This window comes from Paramormyrops kingsleyae, chromosome 1, assembly GCF_048594095.1.
Source record: "Paramormyrops kingsleyae isolate MSU_618 chromosome 1, PKINGS_0.4, whole genome shotgun sequence".
Lineage (NCBI taxonomy): Eukaryota > Metazoa > Chordata > Actinopteri > Osteoglossiformes > Mormyridae > Paramormyrops > Paramormyrops kingsleyae.
In genome coordinates, this window is record NC_132797.1 from 5,611,776 (window position 1) to 5,629,990 (window position 18,215).

Below are 18,215 nucleotides of genomic sequence, written 5' to 3' on the forward strand. Positions count from 1 at the left end.
AACCCGCTTTATAACTTTATATTTAGATCGATACAGGGGTATGTGTATCGATGCACTCGTGTTGTGTTTTTTTCTTCCCCGCCAATCAGGAGTCAGGAGCCGCTTGTGTAGATCTTCAGATTCAGCCTTTACTGCCACAGTGAGGTTACAGCCAAGGCTGGACACTCTGCAAGAGTGTGTCCAATACTGTTTTACACTAATTTTTATACATTTTCATATCGTGTAACAATATCTCATCACTTAAGTATCATCATTTCTTCAACCATTCACCATTGTTGTTTTCTCCCTTGATCCACACCCCTAGGTGATGTTTGTCAATCATCTTTTACTGTTTGGTCCCTCGGCTGAACATAATGGTGGCATGACCATCTCTAGTTGTTTTTTTTAAATACCCAGCCGTGACCTTTTGCGAATCCCTTCCTTCAGTAGCAAACCTTGCATCGGTTTTTGTCAGTCACGTGTCTGCACTGTCTGACTGTTACGCTCGCAGGGAAGGACGAAGACAGGTAGGCAAGAATGTACAGCAAGCTGGTTTATTCAAACAAACAAGGCAGACTGTGACGCACATCAATGACGGATCTGGGGAATACTGACTCAGACGCGGACTAAATACATGGAACAAATTCAACATAACAGGCAACAGGTGAATACAATCGGGAATTAACAAGAGGTAACGAGGGGGGCGTGGCACACACGAGGATCGGACGAGCCGGGCGTGACAGAACCCCCCCCTCCCCAAAGGGGAGGTGACGGACGAGACGAGACTGGGGAAACAGGACCTGGAAAACAAGAGCAAAGAACATCAATGAGGGACTGGGAACAGAACAGAAACACAGAACAAGCACAGGGACAGGAAGTAGGACAAGACCCGACACAAAACAGGTAACGTAGACAAGCAGACCAGGAAAGGAGACATGGAGAGCACAAAGAACGGGGGAACAAAAGGACCAGGAGTAAACAGAGGAGACACACAGGGACTAGGAGTAAAAACAGGAGGGATGAAGGAAGGAGGCGGAACAAAGGCAGGAGGACAATGGGGAGCCCAAGGGGCCACAGGCGGATGGGAGGCCGGAGCCGGAGGGGACCACACGGGACGAGGAGACAGACAGAGGGACTGACAGAGGAGGCGGGGAGGGAGCAGGAGGGGATACTAGTGCAGGCAAGCAGGAGGGGGAAGCCGCGGCAGGCAAAGGCGCAGCCGGAGTCGGGAAAGGCGCCGTCCGACGCCAAGCTGAAGCAAGGGGACCCGAAGGCGGGTGATGGGGTGCCGCTGGAGGGACCGCAGGCAGGCGACGAGGCACCGGAGGGGGACCTGGAGGCGACAGCCGAGCAGGAGCCTCAGGACCCACAGGCAGCCACCGAGCTACAACCAAGGGACACATGGGCGATCTTCCACCACCCCAGTCCCTGGGACCCAGTAGGGTAATACAATCCGGGACCTCCTCGGGGACAGAGATTTCAGGGGTTGGTGTCAGGGCCTCGGGCAGAGCAGGAGGCAGAGGCCTAGGAGCCTCGTGCGGAGCTGGGACAGCGGGCGTAGGGACCTTAGGCAAGAGTGGAGGCGGGGCTGTAGCAGGCGCCTCCGGGGGAGCAGGAGGCGGGGCCGGCGCAGAAGCCCTGGGTGCAGCTGCAGGTGGAGGGGGAGCCGGAGCAGGAGCCTCGCGAGCAGGAGCTTCGCGAGCAGCAGCGGGCAGAGACGGGCAGGATGGGCGGAGCTAGCAGGACCTCAGGCGCGGGTGGAGCTGGCAGGACCTCAGTTGCGGGCAGAGCTGGCAGGACCTCAGGCGAGGGTGGTGCAGCAGTGACCGCCCACTCTCGGCCAGCAGGGGGCGCCGCAGCAGGCACCACCAACTCTCGGCCAGCAGGGGGCACTGGCGAAGCAGGCAGGACGGGCGAGACGGGCAAGGTGGCGACATCAGGCAGGGCTGCAGGCGTGGCGGTGGCAGCAGGCAGCACTGACTCGTGGCCAGCAGGGGGCACCTCAGCAGGCACCGCTGACTCGTGGCCAGCAGGGGGCGGCATAGCAGCAACTGCCACAGCAGGAACCGCCACAGCAAGGACCTCGGGCGTGTGGCCAGCAGGGGGCACCGTAGCAGCAACTGCCGCAGCAGGAACCTCGGGCATGAGTCCAGCAGGGGGCGGTATGGCGGCCGCCGGAACAAGCGGGACGGGCAGGACAGATGGCGCCAGCGAGGCAGGTGGGACGGGCAGGACAGGTGGCGCCAGTGAGTCAGGCAGGACAGGTTGGACAGGCGCTGGCGCTTTTGAGGGAGTCTGTTCTGCTCGCAACTGGAGAAGTCTCCTCAATTTGTGTGCCAACCGTTCCAAATCGCCCTGCGGAGAAGTTGGGGTAAAGGCAGCAAACTCTCTTTGAAGCTGTATGGAGAGCTGGGTGTTACGCTTGCAGGGAAGGAAGAAAGCAGGTAGGCAAGAATGTAAAGCAAGTGGGTTTATACAAACAAACAAGGCAGACGGTGAAGCACATCAATGACGGATCTGGGGAATACTGACTCAGACGCGGACTAAATACATGGAACAAGTTGAACATAACAGTAACGAGGGGGGCGTGGCACACACGAGGATTGGACGAGCCGGGCGTGACACTGACACGCCCCCATTCGCCATTTTGAGTTTATCGCGGATGTAAACACATTTGGTTAACAAACTTAATATTTCATATTCAGTGTTTTTTTCTCCACAAAAATTTAATGTTCTATGTAATTAGTAATTTTCATTACCAAAACACACGGCCGGCTGGGGGTGACTGGGGCAGCCACGAAGAGGGCTATCCAGGCTGTGAGTGAAGCTGCAGAGAAAGCCACATGGTGGCTGTGGCTCAAGAGGGCTGATCCGTGGGTAGCTACTGGTACGCAAGTCGGGGCCCGATCACCCCCGGCTGGGTCGCCTGGGCGAGGGTGTCTGATGTTGCGACACCCGAAACACCTGTTGACCCCAGGATACATCACTGATGATGCATACCAGGGCATCCAGGAGATGTTTCTTGCATAGGTGTTTAAGAAAGGAAAAGAGTCAAGAACACCACAAAAATGTCATATTGCATGGACATAACTTTATTGGTCATATTTACATTCTCTATGCATTATGAAGTGCTAAATAATATTCCATACTCACATAAAATTAATACTGATTTCCGCCTCATATCGGCGAGATGAATATTTTAAAAGATATTCAGCATAAACACTGCTAGAAAGCCACGAAATGAACAGGCGAGCCATAACATAAACTAAACTAGAAGTAAAATTCATAACCGTAGCTAGTTTTGCATTAGTCTACCATATTAACATAAACTAGCAGTGCCAGAAATCGTTCATTTAACCACATATACTACCATATACTAACCAGACGTATGGTTAATCTTTATGCTATCGCTTGTGTATATAAAGCTTATTCTCATATGTATCACAAGGTAACGACAAACCTGCGAATCCAGCATTTGTTTTTCTGACATCCCGGCACGCCTCCACTTTACCTGACCTGCAGAACTGTCATAAACGTGGAAATGAGTTGCGTTGTGAACCTGCGGTCAATTACTTTTCCTAAAGGACCCGGATCTGTGTCACAATAGATTGAAATTGAATTTGCAAACTGAAAACTTTCCAGGTAGGATAAATGCTGTTTCAAGTTATTGGAATTCTGATTCAAACTATTAAATTCAGATTCAGTTTTGCAATGCGGATAATTGCAGATTCAAATATACAAAATTCATATTCAGTTTCTAGTGGCACAAATATCAGCCCATAGTTAATTAATACATTTAGTAAGACATAATTCATGATTAATTAAGAGCATAATAGTATATTTGTGCCAGCTCAAGTAAAGTCTTGCCATTTAAATTTAGATTAGATTAGACTTTATTAATCCCACAATGGGGAAATTCTTTGAGAAACAGCAGCAATAATGAAAAAAGACAGTACAAAAAAGGACAGGATCCATAGGATCAGCAAAAAAATAACAATACAGATAATAAAAACAATAGAAAACAATTTCTAAAACTGTATAAATATATAAGTAAAAATGTAAGAAAAAAAGAAACATATACACAATGCTAGGTATATGGATAACAGCTGCTGAAATATATATATATATATATATACACTCACCTAAAGGATTATTAGGAACACCTGTTCAATTTCTCATTAATGCAATTATCTAATCAACCAAACACATGGCAGTTGCTTCAATGCATTTAGGGGTGTGGTCCTGGTCAAGACAATCTCCTGAACTCCAAACTGAATGTCAGAATGGGAAAGAAAGGTGATTTAAGCAATTTTGAGCGTGGCATGGTTGTTGGTGCCAGATGGGCCGGTCTGAGTATTTCACAATCTGCTCAGTTACTGGGATTTTAACGCACAACCATTTCTAGGGTTTACAAAGAATGGTGTGCAAAGGGAAAAACATCCAGTATGCAGCAGTCCTGTGGGTGAAAATGCCTTGTTGATGCTAGAGGTCAGAGGAGAATGGGCCGACTGATTCAAGCTGATAGAAGAGCAACTTTGACTGAAATAACCACTCGTTACAACCGAGGTATGCAACAAAGCATTTGTGAAGCCACAACACACACAACCTTGAGGCGGATGGGCTACAACAGCAGAAGACCCCACCGGGTGCCACTCATCTCCACTACAAATAGGAAAAAGAGGCTACAATTTGCACAAGCTCACCAAAATTGGACAGTTGAAGACTGGAAAAATGTTGCCTGGTCTGATGAGTCTCGATTTCTGTTGAGACATTCAAATGGTAGAGTCAGAATTTGGCGTAAACAGAATGAGAACATGGATCCATCATGCCTTGTTACCACTGTGCAGGCTGGTGGTGGTGGTGTAATGGTGCGGGGGATGTTTTCTTGGCACACTTTAGGCCCCTTAGTGCCAATTGGGCATCGTTTAAATGCCACGGCCTACCTGAGCATTGTTTCTGACCATGTCCATCCCTTTATGACCACCATGTACCCATCCTCTGATGGCTACTTCCAGCAGGATAATGCACCATGTCACAAAGCTCGAATCATTTCAAATTGGTTTCTTGAACATGACAATGAGTTCACTGTACTAAAATGGCCCCCACAGTCACCAGATCTCAACCCAATAGAGCATCTTTGGGATGTGGTGGAACGGGAGCTTCGTGCCCTGGATGTGCATCCCACAAATCTCCATCAACTGCAAGATGCAATCCTATCAATATGGGTCAACATTTCTAAAGAATGCTTTCAGCACCTTGTTGAATCAATGCCACGTAGAATTAAGGCAGTTCTGAAGGCGAAAGGGGGTCAAACACCGTATTAGTATGGTGTTCCTAATAATCCTTTAGGTGAGTGTATACATACATACATACATACACACACACACATATACATATATACATATATATACACACATATGTACATATACAGGGATTTGTCCAAATTTGTCTTAAACCATTTGTTCTCAATACTCTCCATCACACACAGGGCACTTTAGAGACACCAGGTAATGGGACTGAAGCAGGAAACCACAGAACACAGTGGAAGTACAGATGAAAAAACAATTTCACATGCAGAGGAGGATACGAACCCCAGTCTGCGGCAACAGCTCTACCCTCTGAACCAACACATTATAAACAACAAATGAACACTTTTCACAGGTGCAAATGTGGCCTCACTACAACTGAAATTCACACACACTTTTTTAAATTCCACATTCAGGGCAGCTAGCCTGTGGTTTCAAATCAATTTTGCTACAGCTGCTAAAATTACTTAGACATAGGCACTGTCTTATCTCTGCCCATCTTCTCCCTGTCCTAAAATGGTCCTACGTAAAAGGCTACACTGGTTACTTACTTGTGTATTCCTCTTGTCTTGCCACTTGTTCCTAACTCTCATTTGAAAATCGCTTCCAGCTGACTCTCGTTAGCCCCTTAGTAGTGTTTGTACATAAGTACCTGTTTGTCTCGTCATCCCCAGTCCGGTCACTGACGTTGAACCTTTGTATTGCCTGTGCCCTCCCTTGTTCCAGTCCTCCCATTTTTATCCCTCGTAAACCCGTTTATTTCCAGTCTCTGTTCATTGAGTTCAATAAACACCCTTTTGTTTTGCCACAATGCCTGCCCTTGAGTCCTTCATCCATATGTCATGACAGAATGACCGCACTCTCAAAGAAACCTTGCAGTGGTTACCTCAGTCCAGGCTTTCAGGCCTCCCTGTATCCCATGGACTGGATTTCCCATGTTCCCCAGAAGAAGAAGCCAGCGTGGTCTCCTGAACCACAGGATCCTCCCGCACCATCCGCCTACAAGCCGAGGACTTCTTTGGTCGCCTGGATGAATACCTCTTCCTGTGCGTGGAAAGGGTGCTGTCCGGACTCACCCCAGATGTGGATCCCCAGGAGGTGGAGATGGTCCAGCACCTGGTGAAGGCACTGTGATAAGTGGTCGTGCCTGAAGGTGCTCAGCCCGCTAGCTCCCTCCAGCTCTCTGCGGCTTCACCTTTCGGCTCCCTGCAGATCACCACAGCTCTGCCCTCCGGCTCCCCTCAACTCGCAGCAGCTCTACCAGCTGGCTACTCACAGCTCACCACAAATCTACCTGCAGGCTCCCTACAGGTAGCCCCAGCTCTGCCCGCCACCTCCAGCTGTAGGAGGAAGATGCAGAGAACGTTGGCTGCACCCGTAGCTGCCTTCTTGCCTGATCTGGTGCCTCCAGAGCCCTGCCCCTGGGAAGCTGCCACCGCATCCAAGTCTCCTGAGCCCATCCTGGAAGGGACAGCTGCTTGTCCCGAACCTCCCGAACCCAACCTGACTGGGGCCGCCGCTCATCCTGAGCCTCTAGACCCTGGCCCACAGGGGCCCGCTCTGCCCATCCTTGCCTCCATTGTGCCTTTGGAGTCTCTTTGCCTTGACTGTGCCCCTAGAACCTGGCCCAGAATGGGCCACTTCTCCATCCGAGCCTCCAGAGTCTGGCTCACAGGGGCCTGCCCTGCCCAATTTTCCAGGGTCTGGCCAGGGAGGGGCTGTATCTGCTTCTTATGGGCCTCCAGAGCCTGGCTCGGAAGGGGCCTTGCAATCCAAGTCCCAGGTTACTGAACTAGAGGCTCCTGAGAGGGCCGCTCCCCCCACACTACAGGTTCCTGGCCCAGAGAGGGTGACTCTGCCCATGCTCCTGGCTCCCGCCCCAAAAAGGGCCACTCTACTCACGCTCCAGTCTCCTGACAGAGGGGGCAGCTCCACCTGTGCACCAAGCTTCTGGCCCGGAAGTTGCCACTCTACCCAAGTCCCCGTCTCCTACGCCCTGCTTGCCTCCAGGTGGCCCGGCTGCGCCCTGCTTGCCTCCAGGTGACCCGGCTGCGCCCTGCTTGCCTCCAGGTGGCCCGGCTGCTATCCTGCTGCATCTTGCCATTCCATCGGATGCTGCCTCACCATCTTCTGCTGTCCCGTTGGATCCTGCCTTGTCGCCTCCTGGAGTCCTGCCAGCATCTGCCACATCTCCTGCCATCCCACCAGTGCCCACCACGTCTTGGACTTAGAGTGGGACCCTCTGGGTCTTGCCCTGAATCCCGCTCTGTGAAGCTTTGGCCAGAACTTGTTCCAGGTCCTGGAGTGGCGACTGGTAACAGCCGGGGCTCAAGGGAGGGAGGTCGTAATCTCTAGACATTGGTTCATTTTGGTTCATTGCTCCTTGGCCCTGGTCCCAGTACCCTGACCTACCTTTGTTTTCTCCTGGTTTGTGTCACCAATGACTCACTGATTTTTTTTTATACACCTGTCTCTGTTGTCCTTCTACTTGACCGTCCCGTCCTGGTGTTTGTGTCTTGTTGAACGTCCTCTTTGCTGTCCCATTGTCCCAGCCCTGTTGATGTCTCATCTGGTCTAGTCTCTGTCCCGGAGTGCCCTGTCTTTACCCCTGTGCCCAGAGTGCCCACCTCAGGGGTACTGTCTTACCCCAGCTTACCTCCTCTCGGTCATGGCCCTAACGGGCCACACCTGTTACACGTGTATCCCTCTTGTTTTGCGTCTTGTTCCTACCCTCATGTGGAGATCGCTCCCAACTGCCTCTTTAGCCTCTTGTACTTAAGTACCTGTTTGTCTCATCATCCCTGTTTGTCTCATCATTATGTCCTCCCTTGTTCCAGTCCTCCCATTTTGATGCCTCATGATCCTGTTTATATCCTGTCTGTTCATCCATCCATCCATTTTCTGTAACCGCTTATCCTATTTAGGGTCACAGGGGTTCATAGACTTTCTTGGAGGCTAGGGGCACAATGCTGGGAACAGCCCAGGATGGGGAGTCAACCAGTCCTCTGTTCATTGACTTCAGTAAACCCCCTTCTGTTTCACCACAATGCCTGCCCTCAGACCCTTCGTCCTGTATGTCCTGACATTTCAGTGAAGAGCAGGGGGCATGAGAAAACTAAATTTAATAGTCTCAACTTCACACTGCTATTATGAACAAGGCCATCGAGGAAATATTCATTGTCGCTAAGCAACAAATTTTCAAGTTAGGCTGGAAAACAGGGTGAAGTGTGGATATTTTCACACCATATACAAATCCTCTCGCTGCGGTGAGCGTATAGAACAACACAAATTCCAGACAGATACAAAAAAATACTTTAGCCAATTAGCCCTCAGGGGGCTGCTTAGCTTATAAAGTCCAAAAGCAATTATGGAACATTTTGTCAGTATGCTGACCACCCAGCCGCCCTTCATGTCTAAGTGTGTGTTTTTCTCCTCACCTATGAGTTTTTGGTTTCCTTCCTCCACTGTCTTCTGGCATTATGTTCCTATTACCTGATTCATGCTAAATTTTGTATAAATGGATCCTGCATAAGACAAGCAGGTATATAAAATGGATGGATGTATGGGTGGATGGATGGATTGCCACACACTCTTGTCAAGTGCTTTGGGGTGACTATGTTGGGTAACGCACTATATAAACATGAACTGCATTAAGATGGACCATGTCATCTCTCCTTTTGAAGTTCCACCAACCTTCAGTTCAGCTTCTCCAGGTTGAATCAGGGCTATTCTCGCTACTGCTGGCCTGGGTCATCTCAGCACCCCCCACCCCCCACCCCCTGGCAATCCACAAAGACCTACAAAACTAAGATTTGTGGCTCATACAAAACAGGTTTATATATAAAAGCAGCACAAATCAGTCATTAAAACTACATAAGACATGGATTCTTAGTGCTCAAGTGGCCAGCCAAGTGCAGTGTCAGAGGTGGAACAAATGTAATGGCCTGCTCCAAGATTTTCATGAGTGTGTGGGCGGGTTAAGAGTAAAAACTGTTAACTAGGTGGGCCTACGTGTCTGAATGGGAGGTCTTAGCCCCTACTAGCCCCCCTTGTGATGGCTATTATGTGCCTGCCTGTAGTCTCTGTCTCTCTCTCTCCCTGTTCTTCTGCTGTCCTACAGGGGGCACTGTGATATCCAGAGGCCTTTTGTGTGAAGTCCCGTGAGGTTATAAAGGCCAGGAAGAGAAGCCCGAAGAGAGTGAGGCTTGTGATTGTGTTTCTCTACTGTGCTGTGCTGTGCTGCACTGTGCTGTGCTGTGCTGCACTGTGCTGCACTGTGTAATGTTATGTTATGTTACTGTGCTACTGTGTTTCTTCTGTGTTTGATTGTGTTTGTTCCTCAGGAGAAAGGGTACACTGTACACATATCCCCCATTTAACATCCTTTCTATAAACATCTATTCACACTAATGGCCGTGGCATGAAAAATTACAATAAAACTTTTAAAACGTGTGGTAAGGCGGTAGCTAGACAGTGGGTAGGCTGTAGGTAGAGAGTGGGTAGGCGATAGGTAGAGAGTAGGTAGGCTGTAGGTAGGCTGTAGGTAGAGAGTGGGTAGGTGGTAGGTAGGCGATAGGTAGAGAGTGGGTAGGCTGTAGGTAGAGAGTAGGTAGACTGTAGGTAGAGAGTGGGTAGGTGGTAGGTAGAGAGTGGGTAGGCTGTAGGTAGAGAGTGGGTAGGCTGTAGGTAGAGAGTAGGTAGGCGATAGGTAGAGAGTGGGTAGGCTGTAGGTAGGCTGTAGGTAGAGAGTGGGTAGGTGGTAGGTAGGTTGTAGGTAGAGAGTGGGTAGGCGGTAGGTAGAGAGTGGGAAGGCGATAGGTAGAGAGTGGGTAGGCTGTAGGTAGAGAGTAGGTAGACTGTAGGTAGAGAGTGGGTAGGTGGTAGGTAGAGAGTGGGTAGGCTGTAGGTAGAGAGTGGGTAGGCTGTAGGTAGAGAGTAGGTAGGCGATAGGTAGAGAGTGGGTAGGCTGTAGGTAGGCTGTAGGTAGAGAGTGGGTAGGCTGTAGGTAGAGAGTAGGTAGGCGATAGGTAGAGAGTGGGTAGGCTGTAGGTAGGCTGTAGGTAGAGAGTGGGTAGGTGGTAGGTAGGCTGTAGGTAGAGAGTGGGTAGGCGGTAGGTAGAGAGTGGGAAGGCGATAGGTAGAGAGTGGGTAGGCTGTAGGTAGAGAGTAGGTAGGCTGTAGGTAGAGAGTGGGTAGGTGGTAGGTAAAGAGTGGGTAGGCTGTAGGTAGGCTATAGGTAGAGAGTGGGTAGGCTGTAGGTAGAGAGTGGGTAGGTGGTAGGTAGAGAGTGGGTAGGCTGTAGGTAGAGAGTGGGTAGGCTGTAGGTAGGCTATAGGTAGAGAGTGGGTAGGCTGTAGGTAGAGAGTGGGTAGGTAGTAGGTAGGCTGTAGGTAGAGAGTGGGTAGGCTGTAGGTAGAGAGTGGGTAGGCTATAGGTAGAGAGTGGGTAGGCTGTAGGTAGAGAGTGGGTAGGCGGTAGCTAGGCTGTAGGTAGAGAGTGGGTAGGCTGTAGGTAGAGAGTGGGTAGGCAGTAGGTAGGCTATAGGTAGAGAGTGGGTAGGCTGTAGGTAGAGAGTGGGTAGGTGGTAGGTAGAGAGTGGGTAGGCTGTAGGTAGAGAGTGGGTAGGCGGTAGGTAGACTGTAGGTAGAGTGGGTAGGCGGTAGGTAGAGAGTGGGTAGGCTGTAGGTAGGCTGTAGGTAGAGAGTGGGTAGGTGGTAGGTAGAGAGTGGGTAGGCGGTAGGTAGAGAGTGGGTAGGTGGTAGGTAGAGAGTGGGTAGGTGGTAGGTAGGCTGTAGGTAGAGAGTGGGTAGGTGGTAGGTAGGCTGTAGGTAGAGAGTGGGTAGGCGGTAGGTAGAGAGTGGGTAGGCTGTAGGTAGAGAGTGGGTAGGCTGTAGATAGAGAGTGAGTAGGTGGTAGGTAGAGAGTGGGTAGGCTGTAGGTAGAGAGTGAGTAGGTGGTAGGTAGAGAGTGCGTAGGCTGTAGGTAGAGAGTGGGTAGGTGGTAGGTAGAGAGTGGGTAGGCTGTAGGTAGAGAGTGGGTAGGCTGTAGGTAGAGAGTGGGTAGGCTGTAGGTAGCGAGTGGGTAGGTGGTAGGTAGGCTGTAGGTAGAGAGAGGGAAGGCGATAGGTAGAGAGTGGGTAGGCTGTAGGTAGAGAGTGGGTAGGCTGTAGGTAAAGAGTGAGTAGGCTGTAGGTAGAGAGTGGGTAGGTGGTAGGTAGGCTGTAGGTAGAGAGTGGGTAGGTGGTAGGTAGGCTGTAGGTACAGAGTGGGAAGGCAATAGGTAAAGAGTGAGTAGGCTGTAGGTAGAGAGTGGGTAGGCTGTAGGTTATGGAGGGCTAAGAGTGCCAAAATTAAATAAATAAATACACCAATAATTAATTCATTAAATGTGCCATGAATTGTTTAAAATGGGAAATATAAAGATAAATTATTACTTAAATGTGTCATGAATTATTTAAAATGGGAAATAAAAATATCCTTAATTAAATATACCATGAATTATTATCTACCATTAGAAATAAAATCATTATTAATGAATTACATGTGTCATTTACAATTATTTCACTATTTATTTAATTTTGCCACTTTCACCACATCATGAATTAATTTTATCTGTCACTGCGGGTCGTCAACCGAGAGTAACATCTGATTGGTTACCCTGTACAGCAAGTCAAATCAAATAGATCCCAGATAATGGATCGGTACGGGACCCGTCAACATACTCCGAGACAATAGATGACAGTATTTGTTTTTACATTGCTACCTATAATAATCAAGAAGAAGAAGAATTTCGCAACGGCCTTAATTGAGCGATATAGGTAGGGGTGTCACTACCGAAAATGTTACACCTACCGAAAATGTAACTTCCGCTACTACGCATGCGCACGCTTGCGACTTCTTTATGGCATCGCGTCACATTTAATCGTTTGTTGATTTTTGGTGATAATGTCGACAGAGAGGAAAGAGAATTAACAGGATAATGATGGAGTCCTTCGACTTTAAAAGATTTTATTTCGCATTAGGCCTTTAATGCCAAATGTGCTTCAGAAGGAGCGACGTAAAATACAGGGTATGGCCATCAATTTTACAGTCAAAGGTGACATTACTTTAATGTTACCCAGTTCGATGTGCTGTGAAGTTACTTAAACTAAGCCTGCTTTTTTTTCTCCTTAGTCGTTTCTTTTTTTAATTGTATCAGTGTAATTACTACACACTCGTGTCAGTTATGGCAGCTGTGTCTTGTGGTGCTAAATGAAGCAAATTATATTTGTTTCTGACAGACGACCGATTGTTTTATCTTGGGCCAAACCGCACAACATAAACATTGTTTATGTTGTGCAAATAAAAGTTCTTAACTATTATTTTGGAGTGACTTTTAGAAAATGCTGTACATATATCACAGCCCCTTGATAAGCAATATGGGTACACAAGATTAGATTGATATACACCTCAATTTTATTACAATTTCTAAAGAAAAGGCATCTATTCAGCAATACCATTGGGAAAAACCTTATGTAAGATTACTGTCATGCAAATATTACAATCGGCAAAGCAATATGGTTTAAATACCACAATAAAGTGACGGCTGAACTACAAATATAAACATCAATGACTCATCTCACAATACGTGACCAATGAGTGATGATACACGACATCCATGCCCTGAATCACGGTCTGCCGCAAAATGTGAATACTGTACATGCGCAGTGTTGGGCCTGGTCCATGATTGGTAGCGCCATGTTGGAAATGACACAGCTTCAGACCAAAACAATCGGCTGCACAAGATCCAGATAGATCATTGTTTGTCCCGCCTACTGATTTTGATGGGTCACACTGACAGATAAAATTAATTAATGTGGTGAAAGTGCCAAAATTAAATAAATAGTGAAATAATTGTAAATGACACATGTAATTAATTAATAATGATTTTATTTCTAATGGTAGATAATAATTCATGGCACATTTAATTAACAATATTTTTATTTCCCATTTTAAATAATTCATGACACATTTAAGTAATAGTTTCTCTTTATATTTCCCATTTTAAACAATTCATGGCACATTTAATTAATTAATTATTGGTGTATTTATTTACTTAATTTTGGCACTCTTAGGCCTCCATAGTAGGTAGGCTGTCAGCCAACAAAGACACTGTACCGTACAGCACTGCCTGACGTGTAATGTTACAGTACAATATTGGACTAAATGTTTTCACATTGTGCTTTGATAATCCACAATAAAGTTTAAAATACAGAACAATCTGCAAAGTATCCAAACTAATTCGTACTGTAGACATCTTGCGCTACAGCAGGGCAGATTAACCTGTGGCTATGGGAATATTCGATCATTTTCATTTAACGTCCTGTTTTACAGAATGTAATGTATGTAAATGACTGTACATATCTGTAAATATTGTTTGTATGTTTCTCCATCACTGCAGGTAGAGGGAATGGAGCATTTTGTCTGCCTTGTTTGTACCTGTTTTTGGGTGTCAGGGAGATAGGGCAGCTGTATATATTTTATCTTCCTTTGTTTTTGGTAGGTAAGTGTGGTCTGGGTTTGGTGGGGGCAGTTTTGGCCTGGCTTGCCTGTGGAGAAAGAGTGGCTGGTGAATTGCCCTGTATTGGGCAGGGGCAGTGCGAGGCACAGGGCACAGAAGTGGCCACACAGCAGGCGTGGGACGGGGGGGGGAGAGCATAAACCGCTGGTGGTTAATGATGGAGCAGAGGCGGCCCCCTACTCTGACAGGCGATGCGGGCCGGCCATCAGTGGGGAGAGATGTGATTCTTCAGCGTGTGCCATTTTAAACCCCTTATTCTGCAGCAGTAAGGCAGCGGAGCACGCTGCCCCCATATCAGGTGTCAGCTGCCTTCCCCATGACATCCTCCTCTGCTGGCCGCTTTTATTTTCAGCTCCCTTCATCCTCCGCGGCCTCCAGCAGGGAAATGTCAATGCCGGCTGAACTCTGCAGCGTGATTTTCCCCGCTAATGCCACAGTGCTCTGCGTTTCACCTGGTTAATGTTTGTTAATGTTGTTGAGAACAAAGCTGCTTTTTTTTTGTTAACCAAACAAGTACACAAATTCAGACTTTTACATACAATTTATATGAAGTTAAAGTATGAAGAATTTGGGTTTCTGAGCTTGCGTCCTTAGACAAAGGGAGGAGGGGCCTATCACAGTAACCCGGGTGACCAATAAAGCTGGAGTGGGATGTCTAATGTCTAGAGCAGACTTTATTTAGAGATGGTAACTGTTATTATATCAAAGGAAAACAAAGGAAACCTGTGGCTTCTAAAGCCCTTTGTAGCTGGTTTTATTCCTAGTTATTCCTACTGGTGCAATTAACTCAATCAGGGCCTGACGTGCTTCCGGGATGAAACCGCATGGGGGATTATTAGCGGTCTCAATGGAAACGCAGTATCACGGCGGTCATGCCGTTAAACACATCCGCTACTGCGTCACGGTTACCATTGATGATGGTAAATGAAGCAAAATGAAGGTAAATATACACAGGTGGCTGAATGCACACGGTGACATATCTGAGTTGTACCCCACCCCCCACCCCACCACACCACCCACTCCCCACACTGCCATTTCAGGCTAATACGAATAACAAAGGGTCCTCTGTTTATCAGGCAAGCAGATGCGGGTCTCATTTCCATGAGTGATTGTTCTTATGAATGTACGGCAGAATGTCTGTCCGCAGAGGCAGCTACGGAGGGCTCATTCATCTCCGTAAGCCTGATCATCCTGAAATGGTACCCACCCCTGGTCCCATGGTATGTCAAGCTTGGGTCCCCCTAATGTGGTAAATACATACACACACACAGGTCAGTAATTCTATCTTTGTGGGGACTCTCCATTCATTTCTATGGAGAAAACTGTAATCCCAACATGACGACCTTAACCTCTACAAAACCCTAACCTTACCCATAAGTAATCAAACCAAATAGACGTCTTTTGGCATTTTTAGATATTTCATTGGATTCTCAGATCTTTGTGGGGACCTGAAAAAAGGTCCCCACAATGTAAAAGTAACAGGTTTTTATCACATCGTGGGGTACATTTGGTCCCCACAATGTAATATAAATATAATACACACATACATCCATACATACACGCAGACAGACAGATCGATACACCTCTTTCTACATGCACACGCACTGTTTACAAAGTAAGCTGACATAAACCAGCTATTTTCAAATATCCATTATAAACAAAACTATCTAAAGAAAATGTTCTTAGTTAACATTATTTCATTATTTAAAATAATAAAAACAAAACTTTGGCAAATGACTGAACTTTGTTTGTAGATAAGAAATCGGCTTCCTATTCCAACAGCTATTTTAACTCTTCATAAAATGTGTTATTTACTGGTAGGTTGAATAGTGGATTACTTGGAGCTACTATGGTATCATATTGCCAGGATTGTGGGTGTAGTTCTTGGCTGTATGTGTGGAGTCTGCAAGTTCCTCACTGTGTTCAGATTCTTTTCCTTTGGGTACTCTGGTTTTCTCCCATGTTCCACCTTAAATTTACAAGTATAAATCTCATGCTGATTATTCATCATACATTATTATCATTATGTATTGTTTGTTGTCTAATTTTTTTGTCAGGTAAAGTTAACCAATGGCATTGCTCTGTGCTGTAACGTTAACCTCACAGTGGTTTGCCAGTTATTGTCATTACAACAAATCTTTCATGGTCTGGTGTGCTGTGACGTCACCTGCAACCCTCCTTTGCTTGGTCGGAAGGGGGTGCAGAATTTGCTAGTTTTTGCCAGTGGTACCTCAGAACTCAAGGTTAATCCGTTCAAAACTCCGGATCGAGTCCTAAAAAGTTCGAGTTGTGATTGAATTTTCCTCATAAGAAATAATGGAAAACCAATTAATTGGTTCCTGGCCCCAAAAAATTACACCTAAATATGTTTTTTTTAGCATTTAAACACAAAATGAACCAGATAAAACATGAAGAGCATATACTGTACTAAACACATCTAAGCACATATATCAAAACAGTCATTTGTAAAGTAAGAAAATAAATGTATCCAAACAATGTGTCCTGCCCCGATAGTCTGCTCCTTCCCCTCGTTAACCCCCTTGTGGAATCCCCCCTCTCTATTTCATCGCAGGGCATATATACACTCACCTAAAGGATTATTAGGAACACCATACTAATACGGGGTTTGACCCCCTTTCGCCTTCAGAACTGCCTTAATTCTACGTGGCATTGATTCAACAAGGTGCTGAAAGCATTCTTTAGAAATGTTGGATAGCATCTTGCAGTTGATGGAGATTTGCGGGATGCACATCCAGGGCACGAAGCTCCCGTTCCACCACATCCCAAAGATGCTCTATTGGGTTGACATCTGGTGACTGTGGGGGCCATTTTAGTACAGTGAACTCATTGTCATGTTCAAGAAACCAATTTGAAATGATTCGAGCTTTGTGACATGGTGCATTATCCTGCTGGAAGTAGCCATCAGAGGATGGGTACATGGTGGTCATAAAGGGATGGACATGGTCAGAAACAATGCTCAGGTAGGCCGTGGCATTTAAACGATGCCCAATTGGCACTAAGGGGCCTAAAGTGTGCCAAGAAAACATCCCCCACACCATTACACCACCACCACCAGCCTGCACAGTGGTAACAAGGCATGATGGATCCATGTTCTCATTCTGTTTACACCAAATTCTGACTCTACCATTTGAATGTCTCAACAGAAATCGAGACTCATCAGACCAGGCAACATTTTTCCAGTCTTCAACTGTCCAATTTTGGTGAGCTCGTGCAAATTGTAGCCTCTTTTTCATATTTGTAGTGGAGATGAGTGGTACCCGGTGGGGTCTTCTGCTGTTGTAGCCCATCCGCCTCAAGGTTGTGCGTCTTGTGGCTTCACAAATGCTTTGCTGCATACCTCGGTTGTAACGAGTGGTTATTTCAGTCAAAGTTGCTCTTCTATCAGCTTGAATCAGTCGGCCCATTCTCCTCTGACCTCTAGCATCAACAAGGCATTTTTGCCCACAGGACTGCCGCACACTGGATGTTTTTCCCTTTGCACACCATTCTTTGTAAACCCTAGAAATGGTTGTGCGTGAAAATCCCAGTAACTGAAAATACTCAGACCGGCCCGTCTGGCACCAACAACCATGCCACGCTCAAAATTGCTTAAATCACCTTTCTTTCCCATTCTGACATTCAGTTTGGAGTTCAGGAGATTGTCTTGACCAGGACCACACCCCTAAATGCACTGAAGCAACTGCCATGTGATTGGTTGATTAGATAATTGCAATAATGAGAAATTGAACAGGTGTTCCTAATAATCCTTTAGGTGAGTGTATATATACACAGACACACACACACACAGATATATATATACACACACAAATATATATATATATATATATACATACATACACACACACACACACACACACACAGTGGTACCTCGGTTCTCAAACTCACTAGAACTAGAATTTCTTGAAAGTCGAACAAACAGTTTGACCTATAACTCGATCTTAATATCAGAAGTCGAACCGTGAATGCTGACCTAATATAAATTGTACGCGCCAGGAAATGAGTCATACTACAATGCAATTCTTACTTGAATGCCTTCTTCACAGGCTGGACGATTAACTAAATAAAGCAGCGCAACATTACAGTAACTAACAATAAATAAACCACTAACTTACGCGTACTATTAGAGCATTTATTTAAACTTTATTTTACTGAAAACCAGTTCTCACTGCTTTATGTGATATTTGGGAAAAATGGCAGAATACGCATCGGAACTGCCTGGGATACAAATGTCATGCGTGTAACTAAACTCTTCAGCCAATAAGGGCAAAGGTGTGTCGTTACGGAAGCGGTTCCAGTTTGTGCAGCCGGGTGAGAGGTCGCAATGCATCTAAACGTAATGCATTGCGTCAG

General features: G+C 46.6%; 1 long non-coding RNA gene across 1 annotated transcript; it reads right to left on the minus strand.

Moving 5' to 3' along the window:
• Positions 1-138: 138 nt before the first annotated feature.
• LOC111833229 (uncharacterized) lies at positions 139-5,938 on the minus strand. Its single transcript, XR_002835704.2, has 4 exons — positions 5,837-5,938; positions 3,440-3,503; positions 2,739-3,000; positions 139-779 (listed from the first exon to the last, which is right to left on the minus strand). It is a non-coding gene; the product is annotated as an uncharacterized lncRNA (long non-coding RNA).
• Between the last annotated feature and the right edge of the window lie 12,277 nt (positions 5,939-18,215).